Source organism: Triturus cristatus, chromosome 10 (assembly GCF_964204655.1).
Source record: "Triturus cristatus chromosome 10, aTriCri1.1, whole genome shotgun sequence".
NCBI lineage: Eukaryota > Metazoa > Chordata > Amphibia > Caudata > Salamandridae > Triturus > Triturus cristatus.
The window spans coordinates 196021635-196045793 of NC_140593.1; positions in this window are offsets into that span (position 1 = coordinate 196021635).

The window sequence follows — 24159 nt, forward strand, 5'->3', positions numbered from 1 at the left end:
AGATCCTTGCCCTGCTTTCAAACTGAATTAGTGTTGCTCTCACCACATCCACCCCAGCAAGTGTGTGATCAATTATTGGTGTAAATGTAATTTAGTCAAACCTCAATATAAATCACACAGCCCAGGGAAGGAGGTTAGGATTTGATGAATGATTGGGAAGGGGTATTTGAGGGAAAGGTTTGACAAAGACAAACACTGCACATGGACAACAAGAACACACAATCTTGGCAGACAAGCATCATATTCATAAATCTGTTAAGGGAGAAAAAGAAAATGTATGCATGAGGATGACTTGATGGTTAATGATAAGTAGTACTTACTAACTAGACTAGTAGACAGTACAGGGCAGCAGTATATTATAATTATTATTATGCAATTTGCTTTGTCTGTCAGAGAGACCCAAATTACATACATTTTATGTTCTGTTGTACCGGGCTTCCTTTTAAAGCTAGCAAAGAAAATTAAAAAATAGCTGTAGTGATCAATTATAAGCAAAGAGCAACAATAAGTTGAAAAACAACAACACACAGTCGTAATGATTGAAGAGAAAAAATGACTAAAATTATTTAAAAGATGACGATGCTAAAGTTACTGTATGTTATCCTGGTCAAATTGGGGAGTTGCATCTCGGCATTCCTCTTGGTTCTCCTGTCCATGGACGCTGCGTCCATCAATCTTAGGTGCCACTGCCTGACTGGCGGATGCGGATTCATAGGTGAGTGTGAGTTGTTTTTCTCTGTTTAGCACAGGGTAAAGGCAGGCCTGTAAGTGTAGATGGAAAAACAAAAGGGATATTGAAAAATCAAGGAGGGAAAAAAAAGGATAAATTACGGAAAAGTGCAACCCTTTCAGAGGCGGCATGGCTAAATCATGTCTACTCTGTTGTCTCTTTCCAGCATTAACCTACAACAGCAACAGGACAGAGCAGGCCCATGGTGCCCACCCAACCTCCACTTAGCTAAGATTTTGACTGAGCCAGACAGAGCACACATATACAGCAAGATTGCATTTTCCAAAGTAAGTAACTAAATCAATGCACAGCTGTCAGTCATACCACTACTACACTCGTGAGTCGTGACTTGACTCCACCACCACATAGACATGTAGGTCTGCTGTGGTTGTTGTTGACTTGTTTGCCTTTTATGCCACTCATGAAAAATGCCCTGAGTTATTCCATCAATCATCTCCGATCCTACTGACTGACTGCGAGGATACTATGTCACTGAGGTCATCATCATCATGTTGTTTTTTTTATTTTTTTTTACATTTTAAATAAGCACTGCCATTATTCTTACTATGTTAATGTCAGGAAACAATCTGCCACATAAGACACTTAGAGGTTTTATTCATTATCTTTTCTTCCATAGTTAAATATATGGATCAATTATAACGAGAAGAAATAAGGAAAGAACCGAATTCACTTTATGTGTGGCACCATATATCCAGTTTTTACCCGACTATATCAGTAGCTGCAGACTATAATTATAGTCATAGTAAGTTACTCTATCATGAATGCGCGTGACTGCATGTTAAAAAAGCATGCGTTACATTAATCATATATTGAGCTATTTTTCTGCATCTAGTCCTCTATTTTTGTCTGTTTTTAGATAAGAAAGAGAAAAAGACCTATGAAGATAACAAAATACATTCAATACTGTGTTAATACCGACAGGTACATGATGCGTTATCAAACATTTTTAGACATTATGCATTTCGTAGAAATCTCTATGCCTCAGATTCTTCTAGTAGGTATAACAACATACATTATCAATTTAAAAAAAAACGTTCTAGTTCAACTCCAAACATACGTAGAACAGGATTTCTTCTAAAATATAATTTTTATACTGTTTTTTCAGCTGCTAAAGAAGTCAGCAAATAACTGAGAATTTTAACGATACAGTGTGAAGCACTGCACACAATCGTAAGTGTGACCTTATAACCTACAACATAAATAAAAAAACTTCCTGTCAAAAATAAGGTCCTTTAATATGGAATCTATGATGAACGGTGAGAACCGATATGTACATTGATAAAAATGAAATTATGTAGAATATGGCCTCTGATCACTGCCAATTTTCGAACTCTCTTTTCTATGAAAATTGTCTCTTTCTGTTTCTCTTGTACCTATGTTTCATCTTTAAACTATATTTCTTATAGAACTTTAAAGACACCAATTATCAAAATTGTATTGTAAATTTTGTTTGTTGTTTTTTGTTTGTTTTTCTGATGGATTATATATGATCTGGAACAAGTATGAAATTTGTTTGCTTTTTCCTTATGTATTGTATACAATATATTTATATTGTTTTTCCACAAACAAGTGACTTTATTGTCTCTCTCTTTAGGAAATATCTATATTTAATAGGACAAATGAAATGCATCAAAAGTTTATATTGTTCCGCACAATGAAATTAGCCGTTATTTGTGATAAAGATGCAAAATTGCCGAGAACTAATTTGTTGACCAATATCCTAGGTATATATATGGATAATATATTACTGTAACCATGTATTTTTGTTATTTTTATGTTTTCATATAGTTAAACTGCAATAGACGGTCTCCTGATGAAGGCAATTTTGCCGAAACGCGCGTAGTCTCCATCTTCCACATTGCCCCCATTGAATGTACATCGACCGCATTATTAATTGTGTTAGATTAGTTTCTTATTCTTGTATTGACTAGATATAAGAGTTGTATTTTTGTAAGTATTTATTGATATTGTGTATATATATATATATTTTTCACACTTTGGATTTAAAAAAAAGGAAATCATCTTTTCAGATAACCTCAAAAAAACATTAGAGAATATTTGCATTTTAATTTCCCAAAATTCCCCAAAAAATGGTGAAAGAACATAAATAAAATCATTTATATATTTTTCTAAATTATAAGTGTTTTCCTTATTTTCTATATAAAGTACTGTTGTTGGTTACGGTCATTTACATACCTAGTAATTGTTGGCTTATGTTGATTATAGCTTGCTATAGATTTTTTTCTCTTATTTTTTTTTCTCTTGTTGTCCAACTCAGTCTGCAGTGTACCGAGTGAGTCCAGATTCCAGATTCAAAAATGCAATGGATCGGCCTGCAGTAGTAGTGCAAATTTGTTATTGAACAACAAGAAGGGAAACATTCACTTGAGTCACTTTTAGAGTGTAGCTTAAATACTAGTACACTTTGACTTCACTTCATGCACAACAAACAACAACAACACAAACACCAATCACTCAGAGTCAGCGCGTCCAAGGCATGCCATCATCATTACCTGTTCTTTCTCATCCTAAGTTAAGAGGCAGTCTCTCTCTGCTCGAAAAGGAGGATAGCTATAGTCATCATGTTCCACTTCTTTTGGAGGGACTCCATGAGGCAACATTTCTTGTTACTATTCTCCATCCAATCATCTGGCTTGAGGGAAATGGATTCAGGGTGAGTCAGGAGGATGGAACAGGATTCGGAGGAGTGTACTTAAATGCACACAGCTGCAACTCCAATATGGCATTAAAAAGAGAAGACGGTGGTGGTGGATTTGTTGTGATTTGAACAAGAAAAACAGAGACACACACACATAACAAAAGTAAATAAGGAAGAAAGAAAGTGACAAGTTTAAAGCCTAGTTGTCAGGGAAGTATAGCTTGTCCTCAAACTCTGGTGGTTCACCCAGAAGTAGGTAGTCATCTAACACACTACTCCCATCACCTAAGTCGCTGTCCTCATCTTCCTGCCGTGAGTCACGTATTTTGTAAATCGGTGGTATAAAGTGCTGATTCATTTTGATCATGGTTAACCTCTCCACATTTTTGGATGACAGGCTGGTCCTTTTCACTGTTACAATGGCACCAGCAGCACTGAAAACACACTCAGAAGAGACACTTGTGGCAGGGCAAGCCAGTACGTTTATCGCCAGCCTGCTGAGCACTGGCCAGTGGCGCATTTTCTCATACCAATAAACCAATGGGTTTTGATCAATGTAGACCTCTGTTGGGTCATCCAGATAGGCCTGGACCATCCGCTCAATGCTCAGGGGTACTCCACTTTGCTGGGCCTCTTTTGCCTTTGCATCAGCACTGGACCTAACAAGCCCTTGCTGTAGATACCAATCCTGTGCTGATTTTACTGGGGCTGATGATCCGGTTCTTGCTGTTGTTGATAGTGTTGGTGACTGCTGTGAGCCAAACGTACTGCCCTCAGGCAGCCCGGGTGCCACACTCCACATATGCACCCACCCACATGACAGGGAACTTACACACACACCGATGTCCAGGGTACGAACACATCATGTGGACACTCTCAGCACAGGTACACAGAACTAACACACATCTGTGGGTACAGTCACCTGTCACACTGGGCTGACCACATAATCAAATGAGGACTGTAGAGGCTACATTCCCAGGAGGACAAGACAGGAAGAATGTGGCATGCACCATGCAGTGATTGTCACAGTAAACACAATGCAAGTGAGGACGGCAGACATGCACCACAGCATGCACTGGCTGGGAGACATCAGGCATTCCCCCCCTGGGACCCCCCCTACAGTACATAGCATGTGTGTCACACCTGGACACAATGCCAGAAGTCACAGTCACAAACAAGGGACACAGTCTGTGCTAGTAGACTCTGCACTCACCTGATACCCTGGTCGCCCATACAGCAGGGAGTACTGTGGGAGGATCACATCCAGCAAAGCCAGGTTCTCCTCCAGGGTGAAAGGCTGTGACCTCTCCACAGACCTTGACATGGTTCCAGGGAATCAGTAGCAGCAGCTGGGTCATCGAATCCAAAGATGTGCAGGCAAGTGCTCCCTCATGGGACCTGGCTGCCTTATATCTGCCTTGCTGGCCTGTTTCATGCACAGGAGTACAGAGTGATTGGTCACTCACATTTGCATCCTATGTTTCCTCCAATCCCTTCAAACCTAGCACAGTCAGTGGGTTCTTATTGTGTTTTTTTCTTGAGCATGATGTCAACTCCAGAACCACATTGCAACAAAGTAGATTCATTCAAACTGACTACTGCTGTGCACCTGCTGAAAAAAATTCAAATTTTTAACTTGGTCTCCATGACAACCAGCATGCATGTAGGCCTTTATACTTGTCCCTCATGTGTCCCCTATGTAATTTGGAGTTTCACACACAGGTACGGTGCGTACCGGGGCCCTAGGGCACCACAAATGCATAGCAACGGCCTGTACAGGCGTGTGTACGGTCCGTGTCACTATGGGTGTGCTCGCGTATGCGTACCCATAGTGATAGTGAGCGTACGCACGCGTGTATGGTCCGTACCACTATGAGTACGCATACGCGAGAACACCCATAGTGATAGTGAGCGTACAGGCGTGTGTACGGGTCCGTACCACTATGAGTACGCATACGCGAGAACACCCATAGTGAAAGTGAGCGTACAGGCGTGTGTACGGTCCATATCACTATGGGTGTTCTCGCGTATGCGTACTCATAGTGGTACGGACCGTACACGCGTGCGTACGCTCACTATCACTATGGGTGTTCACGCGTATGTGTACCCATAGTGGTACGGACCGTACACACGCCTGTTCGGTCACTTTCACTATGGGTGTTCTCGCGCATGTGTACCCATAGTGGTAGGACCGTACACGCGTGCGTACGCTCACTTTCAATATGGGTGTTCTCGCGCATGTGTACCCATAGTGGTACGGACCGTACACGCGTGCGTACGCTCACTATCACTATGGGTACACATACGGCAGCACTGCCATAGTGATAGGGAACGTACTCAGGCCCTCTGAGCGAATGTACGGTGCCTTTCACACATCACAGTGGTGACAGGCAGCACACCGGAAGGAATAGGGCTGACATACTTGTCCATGGATGGACATCAAGGCATTGTCTGGACAGTACAACATGTGTGGGACACAGGTGTGAAAGGCTGTGATGTGGCACATTACTCCTGAGTCGAGAAGGCACCAGATGTATGATGAGATGTGTACAGATGTTATGTGTGACGGTGCAATGTGTGCCAGGCATGCCCTTAACTCCTTTGACATGTGTGCATGTCGTACTGCACACTTGGGATGAGCGTCACTGGCATGGCACAGTCAACAACACACGCAAGTGTCCCCTGATGCCCGCTGCAGGGGTTACCACACCAGACATGTCAGTACCCACGGTGCACGATGTGACTATGTCATGTATGTGTGGGGTGTCCCCATTAGCTTGATGTTGGTGCTCCCTCAAAAGCATCAGCTGTTGCAGCAACCAACATGTGTCTGTGTGTAGATGGACATGGCACACTGTTACGCACACCAGGCCACATGTGGTATCGGATGTGAGATGCGTATGTATGCATGGGACACGGAGTAGCGTAACAAGGACATGTCTGCATCCTCTCTATGAATGGGTGGTGAGTCATTACATGTACACCTTATTGGCAAGGTGTGTGGGCTGTCCTTGTGTCATGTCATGTGACCTGTAGCTCTAGTGTTCCGCTACCAGTCTCTGAAATCGACAGCCTACTTCTGATGATGTGTTGATGTATGTCACTCCTGTGTTGCGTCTGGCTGTTCACTTACACTGGGATACAGCTAATCCCATGTGGAGGTTCACAATCTCCGTGTGTAGCTGGGTCTTGGTAGGAGTGTCACCTGGCAGCCATATGTGTCCAGGGCATGTGGCACATACCTGACTCCGTATGTCGCATATGTGTATTGACAGATTAACATGTGCTCAGCACCAAAGAATTGTTGTTGTAGTGCACTCACTCTTCCTTGTCACTTCCAAATTACTGCAGAGCGCCGCCTCTTCCCCGACCAATTCCGGACTTGGCTGACATGCGGGAGAATGACTGTATCCGGTGCTACCGCTTCCCCCAACCGTTGATTGAGGAGTTGACGGCGAGGCTGGCACCACACCTGCAACCGCTGCACAGGTATCCTACGGCACTGACACCCAAGCTGAAGGTAATGGCAGCCCTACATTTTCTTGCCACGGGTACCTTTCAAAATACCTTAGCTCATGTTGGTGGCATGTCCCAGAGCATGTTCTGCCGTGTGCTGCATGATTTCTTAGAGGCCATGTTGCTTCACCTGGATGAGTTCATCCATTTCCCAACCCCTGAAATGTTGACTGGGGTCAAGCGTGGATTCTATGCCCTGGGAGGGAGGCCCCATGTCATTCGGTCCATAGATGGGACACATGTGGCTTTGGTACCACCACAGGCACAGGAGGTAGCATACAGGAATCGCAAGCACTACCACTCCATCAATGCCCTTGTGGTGTGTCTGTCCAACTTGGTGATTTCACATGTCTGTGCTCGTTTTCCAGGATCAGCACACGATGCCTACATCATGAGGCGTAGCAGGGTGCCTGAGATGATGACGCAGCTGCGCAACGAACGAGCATGTGTTGTTGGTGGGTACACTCTGTCTGTCCTGTATTTTGCGTAGACTTCCAGCACGACCGCTTCTCCTGTCCTACTTATGTCCATGTGCTTTCCATGTAGGGGACGCTGGCTATCCCAACATGCCATGGCTGATCACACCTCTCCGCAACCCCGTCATGCCGGCCCAGCTCCGCTACAACACCGCCCATGGCCGGACAAGGCGAGTGATAGAGAGGACCTTTGGCCTCCTGAAGAGCCGATTCCGGTGCCTCCACAAGACCGGCGGTGCCCTCCCATATGCCCCGGCGAAGGTCTGCAAAATCTTCATGGTGTGCTGCATGCTGCACAACATGGCAGTTGAGAAAGCTGTGCCACTCATCCTGGATCAAGATGATCAGGACCATCCACCCGTGGAGGACCAAGGTCTTGGCAATGGGGCTAGTGATGTGGAGGATGTGGTTCCGCAAGAGGACATCCGGAGTCGGCTCATACGCGACTTCTTTGCTTAGTGGTGAGTACCAGTGTCTGTGTGTGCACGCATTGGTCCCCGTGTGGCATGTGTTGCCATGTGTGTGTCCATCTGCATGTATGGCACGTGAGTCAGAGGTGTGTGTGGATGTGTCACTGGAGTGATGGTGCCAGTGATGGGTGTATTTCCCCAGTCATAATTGTGACCTAGCATGTTGTCATCCTTACATGTGTCGAGTACATGCACATGCAAGTGGCTGTGCTTTTTGTGGCTGACTTCTTGTGTGTCTCTCATCCCCAGGTACTTGCGCATGCCGTCTGCTGGTTGCATTGTTGTGGCACTGCTATTCCTCATGGACACGTCATCGTGTGCTGACTCAGCGTTACACGCACGGACAAGTTTGGAAGTCTCCTTAGGGTAAGGGATGCATCAGGGGTGTATTGGGTGTGGCAGTTGTTTACGATGTGTGCACACTGCCCCTGTCGATGTTTGGTTCCTCTGCAGACATGTCGCATCACCATGGGACACATGACATGCAGCTGGGTACACCTGAATAGATGGTCAGACTTGTTGACAGTCATCAGTGATGGGATTGTGGATTGTGATGATGGCATCACTGTGTGTTACACTGCCCTCGGACACATACGGTTTGCATTGGCTTGACATGGTGTGGGACTTCCACATCAGCGGATCAATGGTGTATGGCAGCCTCTCCGTGAGCAGCAGGGGGTGTTTAGCTGTTAGCCGACACTTGTGTGCCAGTTCCATGGCTATCACGCATCTGTGCTGCAGAAGGGGGCTTACAGTGTTGGACCCACATGTTACTCCAAATGACCCGTTCATGTGTACTCCGAGTTGCCTCTGCAATCCCGAATACATGACTAATAAAGGTGTCCCTATGCCTCAAAGGTGCCTCTTCTCAGTCAATGCTGGTGTGTTGCCATGGTGCATCCGGCATGTCTGGCATGGTTTTCCGTGATAGTGGCTATGTGTCTATGTGTAGAGTAGCAAGATGCAAGCTGTTTGTGTGGGATTAGACTGTGTATTGTGCATGATGTCCATGACTGTGTGGGTATTGTGACATGTGCCATCCCCATGCATCCCCCGTTGGCCAGGCCACTATTCTCTGCATCCACCTGACTCAAGCTTGCAGGACATGGTTCTGCCACCTGTCCACACATACCTGGGTGCCCCACAGGACACTCCACATGATCCCTGACCTGTGCGCATGGCTGTCGCTGTACTCAATATGTCTGTCGGCACGGTTGTGCGGCCACCCCCTCAGCTGGTTGGGCCCATCACGGGTGTGTATGGTGCTCCATGTCTGTCTTGCCTAATACAATGTGACCCATGTGTGTCCTGTGCCAGACTCAGGCCCCAGGGTGTGGATGGTTGAAGTCAAATGAGAACTCAGGCATGGTTAGACTTTACAAGACACATGTAAGGTAATAATGCAATATGTAGGCATCTTCTCTTTATGGTGTAACTTTTTATTTTGGTTGGGGTACGGGGGGGTTGACATGAGGGGCTTTCCGGGTGTGTGGAATCCAAAGTTCACTAGGGGAGTTGGTGTCCTTGCCATTGGAAATCCTCAGAGTCCATGCCACAGTCTTTGTCAACATTGGTCAGACAGTGACCAGCAAGTCCATGTGGCAGAGAATGTCTTTTGCTGCTGTGCTGCTGTTGGTCCAGTGGGCCAGGTGCCAGGCCAGGTGTCCTGGGAGATGGTGCTATTGCGCTGACCCTCACGGTCTTTTCCGTGGACGACCCGCCCTCCTGCGGGGACCCTCAGAAGCAGGCCGTGACGATGTTTGGGATGCTCCGTCGGATGTCTCCTCCTCCTCCTCATCCCTCCCTGTGGGTGGTGATGTTCTACGCCTGCTGGCACAGGGAGGGTTGCCCATGTTGTTGGCTATCCGACGGAGTGTACTGTGAATTCCCGTGAACACCGTCACGAGCTCAGCCTGTCTGTCCTCCATCCGCCGTTGGTGTCGCAGTAGACAGGCATGTTGCTCCGCATGTTGCTGGGCCTGCTGGGTCTTGATCTCCTCGAGGATGGACAGAACCTGGGCCATGCCCGTGGTGTCCTGCCGGTATGTGTCCAGGATGTTTCGGACATGGGAATATACCGGTTCCCCAGCCAACAGGTCAGGCTGGCGCCTCCGCCGTCCTCCACTCCCACCACCCCTGCCCACTTGCACCTGGCCTGCCCTTGTGGGCACATCGGGTCTCCGGGACCCCTGAGGGGTGGCATTGGCGTTGTCGCCTGCCTCCTCCTGGGTGCCCGGTACACCGTGTCCCTCCTGGCCAGCCTGGCTGCATTGTGGTGGTGGGGCAGGGATCCTGGGTGTCTCCTGGGATGTGGCAGGAGTGGGGGTGGTGGTTGGCCCAGTTGTACCTGACGCAGGTGCTGCAGGTCGTTGGACACCAGAGGGGCCAGGTTGGTCGGGGTCGGGTTCGTCCACAGAGTGGTGAGAGTCGTCGCTGCCGGTGGCTCCGTCATCCCACTGAGCGGGGTCCTGTGAGTCTTCCCCCCCAGTGTTGGGGGGTGATCCACGACGTTGACCTGTGTGTGAGAGAGACAATGTTAATTTTGTTCCATGCAACATCCATGTTTCATTGGTTTCTAAGTTGGCACATTTCCTCTGGGAATTTGGATATGTCTTGCATTCCACTCACAGTGCACTTGTGCATGGGTATGTCCCTTGGCCACAGCTTTTGAGACTTTCCCTATGTGTGGCACAGTCTTACTTGCTGCGTCAATTGTGACTGCAGTCAGCAGTGGAGTGGGCAGGTGTGGCGAGCCATGCATTGGCGCCTTCCGTGTTGCACTGTACGTGGGCACATGGAGTGGTTCCACACACTTAGATAATGCAGGTAGCTGTCGTTGTGCTCGTGCACAGGTTGTGACATGGCCCAGTGTTTTGCCATGGAGAAGAGGGGGGGTTCTGGCACTGGCCACCCTTGTCTACATGCACGCAGTCCACCTGCTGACGAGCAGACATTCCCACACCCCCCACGGCTGAATTGGTCTCCCTGTGTGTCCCTTTCTCACTCCCTCTCTGTCCCACTCTCCCTCCCTCTGTGTGTCAGCCTCCTCCCTCTGTCCGTCTCCCTGAGTCTCCCTCCCTCTCTCTCCCCCTCCCTCTGTGTGTCACCCTCTGTCACCTCAGCCCAGCTTCCTCGGCACACACTTTTTGCAGATCTTTGACTGGCCCTTGGCTTGTTGATGTGAGTTTGTTTCTGATCAGCAGGCACCCATTGAGTGTAGTGTCTGTGTCTGCGCTGCTGCTGTGGTGGTGTGTGCTGCCACTCTTTCACAGTGTTGGCTGTTCATTAGCTGCTGTCATGTGCAAAAACGTGCCGTCACCCCCATGTGTTAATGCAAGGCGTCCGCCATTTGCTGGCAAGTCTTTCCTGTGTGGGGACACACTGTTTGTCTGGCTGTGACCTAGGCCATATGGGCAGGGGGCATTGTTGTCTGCTTCTGAGTTGCACTATGTGATTTTTGTGGCCCACACTCCCGCCATCCGGCTTACCGTGTCTTGTGTTGGTGTTTTCTGTGGCCTGTGACTTTGCATTGTCCAGCTGGGTGCATGGGGCATGGTGGCGCTAGTGGCATGTGCGTGTTCATGGAGTGTGGTTGAGTCATGTGGTGGCTTGTGTCAGGCGCTGATCAAGAGCGCCTACCGAATGTACAGCCGGTTGAGGACTACGACACCCAGAATCCTCGGCTGTACGGAGGAGGGGCCAAACACCGAGTAAATACGCGGCTCGAGAGCCAATCGAGGCGCGTAATACTGGATAGTGATTCAAGCTGGTGCCGACGCCCAGCGCACAGCACGGAAGACGCGTGCACTAGCGTCTACGACTTACGGAGCATTGGGAGCTCGATTGCCAGGAGGATTGGGATCTTCGTAGGAAGAAGAAGACGCCGAAAACTATACAGCGGATGCTGTGGTTCCCTCATACAGGAACTTTAACGTGGGACGCTGACGTAAGCGTCGCCACGTCTTTCAGGATCTAAGGATTACCAGGGGGTGCCGTGAGAGACCGGAATGAAGCAGAGGATTTCGCGACTGGTTCCGTGAGAACTCACCAAGACCTCCGATCAGAGCAGAGAGATAGTTCAGCAGCCCGTGAGTAAGAGCGTGCGCTCAAAAGCTTGCAAGACTTTGTTGTGAGTACACGTTAAGGCAGCGCTCAGGACGAGCGTGGTGCTTCATTTAGGATGTACGAGACATTTTGTTACTAACGCTCTCGTTGTATTCAGGGGAAAGAGCGTGGGGGCTTCATTTGGAATTACGAGACAATTGGATGCCAGCGCTCTCGTTGTACTCAGGAGAAAGAGCGTTGTGCGTTATATTGATTTACAAGACATTTGGTTACCAGCGCTCGTTAGACTCAAGGGAGGTGGAGTTCACTTCAAACAGCGCTTAGTGATATAATTTGCAAAGAAGGGGCAAGGTGAACCGGGGGAGTGTTAGCTCATGTTGTGCTTAAATGCTGATGGTGCAGCGGTATGCCTGAATGGACACATTTAGTGAGACCTAAATGAGAGTAGCTTGGTTAACTACCTTTTGTCATTCCTGATATACCTGTCCCTGCTTTCCCTTCCCTGTCCCTAGTCCCTCGCCTGATTACTCTGGTACTCTGTGTTTCTATAACCAGAGCCGGGGGCATCGGGAGGTGGACCCCTTGTGCTTCACTCGAATCTACAGGAACGACGGCGGACGTGACAGAATTACGCGCCCACGAAATATTCCCTGGGGATTCGAGTGACACACAGAAATGGCCTCATTAGACGAGGTGTTGCAGGCTCTCCTGGTGGTGCAACGGGAATTGGAGGCCTCAAGGGCAGAAACAGCCGCCCTGAAAGAAAGGTTTGACCGACAGAATAGGAATCCGTTTGACGCCACCTTATCTTCGTCACCCATACAGGTGAATGTGTCTCCACCCATTCCCCTGGCTAGCCCGGAGAGATTCTCAGGGGATCCTCTAAAAATCCAAAACTTTTTAACACAAATTGCCTTGCACTTTTCATGTAAACCCGCTTCCTTTCCGTCCAACCATTCACGAGTGGCTTTTACAATTTCGTATATGACGGGAGACGCTGCCAATTGGGCGGTGCCCTTGGTCAAATACGACGATCCCCTACTGTCAGATTGGAATGCCTTTCGGACAGAGTTCGAGAGAGTGTTCGATAGAAGGGCTACCACCTTCTCGGCAGATAGAGAATTATTGAAGCTTCGACAGGGGAAGCAGGACCTCGTGACGTATCTGAACCAATTTAATCGGCTCGTTGGGGAAACCGCCTGGCCAGAGGAAAAAAGAATGTCCCTTTATTACCAGGGTTTAAGTGACGACATGAAGGACGTGCTGGCCCAAATTGACCCACAGCCCACCACCTACACGGATCTAATGAACCTCACATTAAGGCTAGATCATAGATTAGCGGAACGCAAGGGCGAAAGGGTGTATTCTCCTGTCGAGAAAACGGAGAGAGAATCCCGACGGGTCGGGGCCTCTTCAGATGGCCAAGCCGAACCCATGGAGGTGGGTGCAATCCGAGCCCCGTTGTCTAGGGCCGAAAGGGAAAGCCGTAGGATAGCAGGCTTATGCATGTACTGCGGAAAAAAGGGGCACTACGTGAGGGAGTGTCCCGTAAAGCCAAAAAAGAGTGGGTATGCCGGAATGAAGAGGGTGGCGGTAGCCGCGTTGCAGGAGTCTCCCCCAGAGGATCCGATCAGAAGAGAGGGAAGCCAGAGGCCCGCTGATCATACGTTACAGCTGCCATCTTTGGCGATTATAGATTCAATAGCTTCGGAGTCACACGTTGTGATAAATATGCTCTTAAAGGTGGGTTCCTCGGAACACATGGTCAGGGTGATGATCGATTCCGGAGCCACCGGGAATTTCGTGGATAGTGGGTTAGTGCGGATGCTGGGGTTAAGGCGCTGCCCGAGACAGAGTCCGGAAAAGGTATGGGCGGTAGATGGGAAGCCTCTTAAATCAGGACCCATTACAGAAGTCACGGAATCTTTGACCCTAACGAAAACAGGGTGTCTTTGGGATCACGTGGAGGAGGTCGCATTCAACATCATAGAAGCTCCTCAGTATGACAAGGTGATCTATCTCATAACCTGCCCTTGTTCACTGCGATATGTGGGTATGACCACACGGAAGATCAAAACTCGCATTAATGAACATAAGAGTACTATCAGACGGAACAAACAAGCCACCAAACTTACCAACCACTTTCTGTCTTTGGCTCATAAACCGGAAGACTTGAGATGGGTGGTTTTAGAGCAACCGTTCATCCCCACTCATGTTACAGACATCAGCAGATTTTTGTTCTTGAAGGAACAAAAATGGGTGTTCAAACTCAAAAGCGATCTGTTTGGCTTGAATGACGATATCCCATGGTCATCTCTATAATCTACAACTCAGAGAGAGACCCAGATATTATGCAGCCTTTAGATCTTCACTATTTGTGTACATTTGACATAGCTCTTAACATTTGTACTGTCTAGTACGGGGACTTAATCAATGGCCACCACTCTGGGTTTTTTGTATATTATATGTGGCATGACTCTCCACTGAGCGTTGGTTCTACTACCCCACTTTGATTAATATTTGATCCTAGATGAGCACAGTCACTAATCACAATCGCACATCCCAAACCTAGACTGTGCCATTACTTGTTCAAATTAAGGTTATGTGACCGCATGTATAAACCTATAAGGTGTTATTCCAACAGCACACAATTTTCTTACATGCAGCGCAGCCTCTTACACGCTTCGCGCTTTATTACACACCTTGATTTCATCATTTTGGCAGACATTCCATTACGTCGCCGTTATCAACTCTGTATCAATTCCAAAACTTAAAACTCTTAAAACATGCAGTGACCTGTTTGCAGAGTATTCTTTCACACGCCTCGCGCTTCTAAGTTCAGCTTGAATGCACCACTCGGGTAGATATTCCAACATGTCGCCGCTATTTGGATTGGTACAACACTACATTTCCCAAGTTCCCTACGGATGAGTAATCACACATCCTTTCTGTCCCTCTGATCCTTCCGTACTGAATTACGTAACCGGACGCCCATTGGCCTATATCAGGTAACTCCCTCGTCCGGTCCGCCACCTCCCCTTCCAGCTCAGCTTACAGCGTGGGGTACCGACGGAGAGGTGAGTCCTGATACTTTGATATTTTGTTATTTGACTTTTGTTCTGATGTTCTGTTTCCCAGTGCGGTATACCTTACACAGGATTTACAGATGGGACATGGGTCTCTACACATATGATGACATACTGCTATGTTTTTGGTGTCTCAGCCGTAGATTTTACTACTCGGGTCACTGAGACTTGTGCCTAGTCATTGGCCGTTTTCTCACCTTGCGCAGCGTCACAGCGCACTTTATAATACATAAGCATATGATGACATCTGCTCCTTAACGTGTGCCAACGCTACAGCGCACTTTTAAAGATGGAAGCGTTCAGTGCCTTCAGTGTTCGCTTTCCCCTTACTAGCCTGTTTGACTCTGCCGTATTTCGTAATTGTATTTACAAACGACATATTGTGGAAGTTTTTCTCTCCCCCCTCTTCCCCTCCCACTATAACAAGATGGGATTAACTACCATGGGGCCGATTTTTGTAACTTTTGTATGCATTGATGCTCTCTTCCTTATAGAGCGGTGCCTCCTGTCCTGAGCGGATGCCAGGCGAGGCGAGGTACATACCCGATTATTGACGGGTGAGTACTGAACCAACATAAAATGTTGTCAAAAGACTTTTGTTGAAATTTACTTGTTGTTTCTACCATTTTGTGTTCACAACACTCACACTTGTATTGTGTTCATGACTGCTAGTACACTGTATCTAGCGTCTTCTGTGTTGGATATCGATAATTTTTAGAAATGTTTGACTTTTTTCTTCCATTATAACTAGGTTTTCCGGTTTCCCCTCCCAAAAATTCCAGGGAAACGGACTAACATAAAAGGTCGTATTGGGATTTCATCCCAACCACTAATTTACATAAGTTTCCTTTGTTCACGTTTTTGCAGTAGCGCTAAAGGTCCTGATGAGAGCTTGGACTTCATAGTCCGATAGCCGAAACATGTAGACCACCACTCTGACAGTCATTTGTTATACTGTCCACGCACTGTTTTTAAAGTGGCATCAAGACAGCACCAGAATAAAATTGTTTGTGTCTTGGTAGCCATTTTTAATAGCACTTTTTCCTTTTATATTCTTGGCACTGCAAACCATCACCCCACTTTTGGTCACCCACGACTAGGACTACCATATAACCGCCATCATTACCTAAGTGGTTGGTTTTTATGGTTTAGTTCAGAGCTCCCAAATGATGAATAGCCACCTTTGTGGGTGATGGGAACTCAACCTTTTTGGGTACACCCCAGATGGTTTTCACTCTTCTAAATATATCAGGTATCCACACAGAATATATATTTTTTAGACCCACAGTATTTTTTGGTGTAATACTGGGAATGCCTTGGTTAACCACACATAATCCCACGATAGATTGGAAGAGTAAAACAGTGGAATTCGAAACCACCTTCTGTAAAGAGGAGTGCGCGAACGCCCACCGAGCACACCTTCTGGCGCTATCCCAGGGGTATCATGTTCTCACGGCAGCCGAGAAAGAAACTGTCCTCCCCGCAGCGTATGAAGAATATAGGGACGTGTTTAGCGAAAGCGAAGCGGAAGTCCTACCACCCCATCGCGTATATGACTGCCAAATAGACTTGATCCCAGGGGCACAAATGCCGGCGTGTCGAGTGTACGCACTCTCGGATCTGGAGACGGAACATCTGCGACACTATTTGGAGCAATATGTGGACATAGGGTTCATCAGGCCTTCTCGTTCTCCGGCCGCTTCTCCCCTGTTCTTCATCAAGAAGGCTAATGGCGATTTAAGAACATGCATCGATTATCGCGTTCTGAATAAAAACACCGTGAGGAACAGGTACCCTCTTCCACTCATCCCGGTCTTGCTGGACCAGGTGAAGGAGGCAGCCATCTACACTAGACTAGATTTGAGGGGGGCCTATCACCTGGTTCGGATAAGAGAGGGAGATGAGTGGAAGACGGCGTTCAAAACGTGATATGGTCTTTTTGAGTATAGGGTGATGCCGTTTGGGCTGTGTAACGCCCCGGCAGCGTTCCAATACTTCCTAGATGACGTGCTCAAGGAGTATATCGATAAAACAGCGGTGGTATACATAGATGATATCCTAATTTACTCCACGAACCCTAGCGCACACCACACTCATGTGGCCCAAATCCTGCAGAAATTAAGAGAGCACAAACTGTTTTGTAAGTTGAGCAAATGCGAGTTTGATGTGGAGAGGGTGGAATTCCTGGGGGTGGTACTGAGTCCAGCAGGGTTGAGTATGGCGGAGAGGAAAGTGACAGCCGTACAGGAGTGGCCAATCCCAAAGACAGTAAGAGACGTTCAGTGTTTTTTGGGTTTCTCAAATTATTACCGGAGATTCATTTCTCACTTCTCGCAGTTGGTCTCTCCTCTCACTCGGTTGCTGAGAAAAGGACACCCGTTTTCTTGGACTCCAGAAGCGATGCAGGCCTTCAACGAGTTAAAACAGGCGTTCACTACAGCCCCGATCTTGCAACATCCACGCTCCGAAGCGCCTTTCATCGTGGAAGCCGATGCTTCCGACATAGCAGTGGGGGCGGTACTCTCGCAGAGAGAGGCGCAATCAGGACAACTGCATCCCATCGCCTTTCTCTCTAGGAAACTGACACCCGCGGAAGCAAACTACACCATCGCGGAGAAAGAGTTGCTCGCCGTCCGAAAAGCATTTCAGGAATGGAGGCATTACCTGTGGGGAGCCAGACATCCGGTAACTGTGTATACGGATCACCGGAATCTGCAATTCCTAAAGACTGCCCGACACCTTACGCAACGACAGATGCGCTGGATGCTGTTTTTTGCAGGATACGACTTCGTCATTACCTTTCGACCAGGGTCAGAAAACAAGAAAGCTGATTCGCTATCTCGACAAGGCGGAGAACGCCTGTCTCCCAGGGAAGTCCCCGAGGCAATCATATCCCCGGCCAAAGTAATATGTGTCATCAGGGCGGATACGTATTTACAGGCAATCAGGACACATTACACCATTGAGCAGTGGCTTCAATGGGAAGACCAGGGGGTAGATCGGCGGATTGAGGGAGGTTTGCCGTTTTTCCGCAACCGATTGTTTGTGCCGTCAGGAGCGCTCCAGCGGCAAGCCTTCAAGTGGTGTCATGAATCTCTGATGGTAGGTCATCCGGGGTGCGCAAAAACCCTTCAGCTTCTGCAACGACACTTCTGGTGGGATCACATGAAGGAGGATGTCAGAAAATGGATAAAACAGTGCGACGTGTGCGCCCGAGCCAAGGGAGACCGCTCGAAAACGAAGGGCAAGTTGGTACCGCTACCTACTCCCGCTGGGCCCTGGCAAAACATCAGCGTCGACTTCGTGGTGGGCCTGCCAATGGACCAAGGATACGACGCGATCATGGTCGTAGTGGACAGCCTCACGAAGATGGGCCATTTTATACCATGCAAGAATCTTCCCTCAGCCAGCCAGACCGCTCAGCTGTTGTTATCTCACGTGGTACGACTGCATGGTTTTCCGAGAGTAATCGTGTCGGACAGAGGCCCGCAGTTTATTGCTCGATTCTGGAAATCCTGGTGTTCGGCTCTGCAAGTGGAGGTGGCCACGTCCACCAGTTTCCACCCTCAGACGGATGGGCAGACGGAGCGTCTTAATCAGACACTGAAGACGTATCTACGCTGTTACTCCAAGGAAGCAAGCGCCTCGTGGGTGTCGCTGCTTTGGTTGGCGGAGATCTCCTACAACAACGCGTGGCATTGTTCCATCAAGGAGGCGCCCTTTCGGGCTAACTACGGCTATCATGCCAAGGTTCTTCCTTTGTCCTTCTCGGCGGAGGTCCAGAATCAGCCGGCGTTGGCAGCCCAGTTGCAGATACTGGGGAGATTACATAAACGCCTACGGATGAATCTGGAGCATGCAAAAGCCGTATACAAATCCTGGGCAGACCGCCACCGGCAGGACGGCCCTTCCTACCAACCGGGCGATCGTGTATGGTTGTCTACGAGATATCTCCGTTTCAAGTTACGCAGTATTTTCCATCCTCGATTCATTGGTCCATTCCTCGTGGTTCGCCGAGTGGGCGCGGTAGCGTATCGATTGGCGTTACCCGCCTCACTACGTATCCATCCGGTGTTCCATTGCAGTTTGTTGAAACCGGCGGCCGGGGCCCGGAGGATGGCGGCTCCGCCGATATTCCGCGACGGCCATCTGGAGTACGAGGTGGGGAAGATATTGGTACCTGCTGGCCTGGAAGGGCTATTCGGCGGAGGAGGATTCCTGGGTGCCTGCCGCGGATGTCCACGCACCGGAGGCTGTGCGTACCTTTCACGCCCGCTTCCCGGCCAAGCCTGGTCCTAGGAGGCGCTCGGACGGGGGGCATACTGTCAGGCGCTGATCAAGAGCGCCTACCGAATGTACAGCCGGTTGAGGACTACGACACCCAGAATCCTCGGCTGTACGGAGGAGGGGCCAAACACCGAGTAAATACGCGGCTCGAGAGCCAATCGAGGCGCGTAATACTGGATAGTGATTCAAGCTGGTGCCGACGCCCAGCGCACAGCACGGAAGACGCGTGCACTAGCGTCTACGACTTACGGAGCATTGGGAGCTCGATTGCCAGGAGGATTGGGATCTTCGTAGGAAGAAGAAGACGCCGAAAACTATACAGCGGATGCTGTGGTTCCCTCATACAGGAACTTTAACGTGGGACGCTGACGTAAGCGTCGCCACGTCTTTCAGGATCTAAGGATTACCAGGGGGTGCCGTGAGAGACCGGAATGAAGCAGAGGATTTCGCGACTGGTTCCGTGAGAACTCACCAAGACCTCCGATCAGAGCAGAGAGATAGTTCAGCAGCCCGTGAGTAAGAGCGTGCGCTCAAAAGCTTGCAAGACTTTGTTGTGAGTACACGTTAAGGCAGCGCTCAGGACGAGCGTGGTGCTTCATTTAGGATGTACGAGACATTTTGTTACTAACGCTCTCGTTGTATTCAGGGGAAAGAGCGTGGGGGCTTCATTTGGAATTACGAGACAATTGGATGCCAGCGCTCTCGTTGTACTCAGGAGAAAGAGCGTTGTGCGTTATATTGATTTACAAGACATTTGGTTACCAGCGCTCGTTAGACTCAAGGGAGGTGGAGTTCACTTCAAACAGCGCTTAGTGATATAATTTGCAAAGAAGGGGCAAGGTGAACCGGGGGAGTGTTAGCTCATGTTGTGCTTAAATGCTGATGGTGCAGCGGTATGCCTGAATGGACACATTTAGTGAGACCTAAATGAGAGTAGCTTGGTTAACTACCTTTTGTCATTCCTGATATACCTGTCCCTGCTTTCCCTTCCCTGTCCCTAGTCCCTCGCCTGATTACTCTGGTACTCTGTGTTTCTATAACCAGAGCCGGGGGCATCGGGAGGTGGACCCCTTGTGCTTCACTCGAATCTACAGGAACGACGGCGGACGTGACAGCTTGGGGTGGATGCGTGACTGATTGTGAGTTTGGTTGTGGATGACGTTCCCTCCATGTGAGGTGAGTTGTTTGTGTACTCACCCGGGTCTCGGAGTCCGTCTAATCCGTCCACTGACACCACCGGCAGTATGGCCATCACCCTCTCCTCCCAGGGATGGTAGTGTACGGGTGTGCGGGGCGGCCCTCCTCCAGTGACGTTGGCCTGGTTGTGGTCATCGGTCATTTTGGCTCGGACCCTCCTCCGCAGATCGTACCACCTGGCTTGGCATTCAGGCCTGGTCCTTCTGGTGGCCGCAACAACATTCACAGCATCAACAATCCTCTGCCACCTGGCTGTTTTTTTGGTCATGCAGGTCTGTCTGACCAATGTTCCAAAGAGGTGTGGCTCGACTCTGAGGATTTCGTCGATAAGGACCTCCAACTCTCGGCTAGTGAACTTTGGATTCTTGTTAGTGGGCATGGTGAGGGGTGTGTGTGTGGATGGGGGGGGGTGTGGATGGTTGTGGGGGTGTGTGTGTGGTTGTGCAGGTGTGTGTGTGAATGTGATGAGGGGGTGTTTGTGAAGGTGTGTGTGTGAAGGTGTGCAAGTGTAAGGTGTAGTAAAGGTTCTAGTATGGTGCTGTAGGTTGTCTGTGGGGTCTGGCAGCAGTGAGTCTGTTGCAAAGGCTCGTGGTTTGTGTGTGTGGGCCCTTTTTATTGGTCCATTGGTGGGTGTGGCTGTGTTTGAAGTTTGGGTGGGTGTGTTATAAGGAGTGGTTGTGTTTTGGGCCTCTGTTTTGGATTTTGGCAGTTGCAGGTCAGTGAATGTGTTGTTTTTGTGCTTGTTGGACATGTTTTGTGGCTTTGTGCCATTCGAATGGTGTATTCTTGTGTTGTTTTGCTTTGTCCTGGTTGTGTACGTGCGTTTTTAGCGTGTGTACGGTGTGTACTTCGGGAATTTTGTTGTACAGTGCTGTCCTTGTGTCTGGCTTGGTACGACTCGTACATGCGCGATGTTGTGTGAAGGTGCTGCTGTTGGGGCCTGGGGTGCGCTCCGTACTTACAATGTTGGGGTGGGGGTACGCTCCATGCATACGCGGGTGAGGGAACGGGTCCTACATACACTGTTGGGGTGGGGGTACGCTCCATACGTACGCGGGTGAGGGTACGGGTCGTACATACACGGTTGGGGTGGGGGTATGCTCCATGCGTACGCGGGTGGGGGTACGGGTCGTACATACACTGTTGGGGTGGGGGTACGCTCCATACGTACGCGGGTGAGGGTATGGTCCGTACATACACGGTTGGGGTGGGGGTACGGTCCGTACATACACGGTTGGGGTGGGGGTACGCTCTGTGCATACGAGTGTGGGGTTATTGAATAAGGGGTGGGGGGCTCGGGGGTTCCCCCAAGCCCCGGGGACCACCACCTCCCAGGGGCACTAAAAATCGAAATTCAGAAGTCCGTTACGGACCCCCAAGCCCCGGGGACCACCACATCCCCAGGGTTTTAGTGGTGTAGGAAGGGGAGCTACGTGGCCCCCCTCCAGGAGCCCATAGTGGCCCCGTGGGACCGCCACCTCCCAGGGCTGGCTCCTGCAATGTTTGCTGTTTGCTAAGACAGGGCGGGAGCAGGGCTGCTTTGCTTGATTGAAGTGAGAGCAGGGAAACCTGCTCTTGCTTCAATGAAGCAAAGCAGGATTGCTTTTGGGCAAGGAGAGCTGCATGTCAGCAGCTCCCCTTGCTCAAAAGCAACGCCAGCTCCCGCAGGAGGCGGGGAGCCGGTGAGACTGTGGGGGCATTGGGGCTCCCCCCACGGTCTCCAACTGTGAGGCCATGCCCCAGGGGATTGGGTCCCCGGGGCCAAAAATGTCCTGAGAGGGGGGCCGTGCGGTCTCCGTCCCTTTTTTGAAAAAAACAAAAAATAGATTTGGGCATGCCCCGGGGTATGGGGTCCCTGTGGGCAATTAATGGAAGTGGACGTTTTTTTTTGCCAAAGTTTGGAGTCGCGACCCTTGCACGGTGCTCAGCACGGCCCCCTGGTGTGAACGCGACAGGTGCACGGCTCCCAGTGCAGCACCCTGGTGTGAACGCGAAGGGTGCGAGGCTCGTTCAGTAGCGCAGGGTGCGCGACTCCAAGCAAAAATAATTACGTTTGTGTGTCTACTACTTTTAGAAAGATGGCATTGTCTTATCCCAACTATTTGGTGCCCACAGCCTGTTTCCTGGGTCACCTGACTAGGGGTAGCTGACAGTTGGTCTTTGTGTATTACTCCCAGACAGTGAGACAAAGGGGGAAAAGTGTTGGAAGGATAAGCCCTCCCTGTCAGAATGAGGGGGGCTCCCACCTACCATACTTGTACATAACAAAGACTCTAAATCAGCACACTCACAAAGGGTTTCACACTAGTCTTTTGTGTCCTCAAACAAGCTGGGGCCAGGGCAGGGAGAAAGGAAATTCCAGACACCTCTCTAGGGGAAGAGCTCTAAAAGCTTCTTCTACTTCAAAGTGGGCATCAGGTATAAATATTGGACCCTCATACCCAACCCTTCAGTACACATCTGGACTTGTGGGAGAGTCAGAAGAAGAACAGCTTCAAGAAAGATTACTGCTCTGCTACCATGCTACTCTGCTTCCTTGCAAACCTGAGTGATACAAACTGGACCTGCATCTTGTACACAGGACCACCACAGTGACTCCAAGGGCTAGTTGATTGGTCTCTTGATCAGAGCCTCAGAGACAGAAAAGGCTCCAACCATCTTAAACCCTACACCTTGACTCTGCCTGCTATGAGTCCTGCCCGCCCCAAGTGGTGCCACCTCAGTCCTGAACACTTGGAAGTGGACTTGAAGCTGCCCTGCCAGCCCATTTGTGGTCCCAGCTGAACCGAAGCAGAGTGACGCAGCTCCTCACAGCTTTGCATCAAAACTGCCGCTACACGACACTTTAATGACTCAGGACCTCGCAGTTCATCAGAACTGCCACTGCACAAAAGATCCTCTATGCAGGACCTCACTTCCCAGCACTGCATCTCCACAGAACCACTGCTGCACGATGTATCTTTGATGCAGGACCTCGCATTACTGCTCCTGGAACCACCACTCCTGGGCGCATCCTCGACGTGGGACCTCGCTGCGCTCCGCAACCAGCATTTAAGGTACTTTGGTCAGCGGGCCTAACTTGGTCCCTGTATCTAAACTAAGCTCCTTCGTGGTCAGCCTGAACTTGTGACTTTGTCGCGGTCCGGCATGACTGGATAACCACAGTTAGTTATTTGTCCTTTTAAGCCCTTTTTTTACCTAAACCTTTAAAATTGTATATCGCAGGTGTTACTAATTCGATTTTTGTCGTCAAATAGTTTATTAAAATATACTCTATTTTCATAAGTCTGTGTGTCATTTTTCTTGTGTTGTGTTTTCACTGTATTACTATTTGAAGCGCTGCATAAATACCTTACACATTGCCTATAAGTTAAGCCTGACTGCTTCTATGCCAAGCTATCAGAGGACTGAGAGCAGGGTAATTTGGGATTTTGCTTAGGTTTCAGCCTGACAAGGATTGTGGTTGCTGCTGGTGTAGGATTTCACCACCACCCCCAAACCAGTACCTCAATTTCTTACACTGGTGTTCAGAGGTGGGATTCAGAACTTGTGTGTGTGCTGTGCCATGCAGTGATTTTGTGTAACACTAAAATCCCAGATAAATAATTTGATACCATTTTGAGTTTCATTTGCATTCTCCTTGATTGGCTCT